Below are 959 nucleotides of genomic sequence, written 5' to 3' on the forward strand. Positions count from 1 at the left end.
AAATATCACCAGGCAACAATTTATTGCCTTTAAGAGACTCACCTCACTAGAAAGGACACTTACAGACTCAAAGTAAGAGGTTGGGAAAAAAATTTTCAGGTGAACGGAACACAAAAGAAAGGAGGAGTCACGATCTTATCTCAGACAAAAAACACGTTAAGCTATCAAAAATTTAAAAAGATGCAGCAGGTCACTACATACTAATAAAAGGTTCATTCCAGCAACAAGAAATATCCATCCCAAACATATATGCACCCAGCATAGGAGCACCAACTTTCATAAAGAATCTTCTAGGTAAACTAAAAAAAGATATCAACCCAAACACCATCATAGCAGGGGACTTCAATACCCCACTCACAACCCTAGACAGATCATCAGGACAAAAAATTAGCAACAAGATTCAAAACATCAATGTGACTCTTGACCAAAAGGACTTAATTGATACCTACAGAACAATCCATCCAAGAACACAGAATATACATTCTACTTATCACCACATGGAACGTACTCTAAGATTGACCACGTATTTGGCTATAAATCAAGCATAAGCAAATTTAAAAGGACGAAAATTTTACCATGAACCTTCTCAGACCACAGTAGAATAAAAATAAACATTAACACCAACAAGGTCCTCCCAAAACCCATAAAGACATGGACACTAAAGAGCATAATACTAAACAACTCCTGGGTCAACAATGAAATCAAAATAGAGATTAAAAGATACCTGAAAGCAAATGAAAATGAAGAAACATTTTACCAAAATCTCTGGGACGCCATGAAAACTGTAGTAAGAGGGGAATTTATATCCCTACAAATGCACATGAAGAAAATGGAAGAATCAAAAATTAACAGCCTAACAAGCCACCTAAGAAAGCTGGAAAAGCAAGACAACCAAAACTCTAATTTCAGCAGAAGAATCCAGATCGCCAAAATAAAAGCCCAAATTCAGGACATAGAAG

Source organism: Carlito syrichta, unplaced genomic scaffold, assembly GCF_000164805.1.
Source record: "Carlito syrichta isolate Samal-C Ts95f unplaced genomic scaffold, Tarsius_syrichta-2.0.1 Scaffold256091, whole genome shotgun sequence".
In the NCBI taxonomy this organism is placed as follows: domain Eukaryota; kingdom Metazoa; phylum Chordata; class Mammalia; order Primates; family Tarsiidae; genus Carlito; species Carlito syrichta.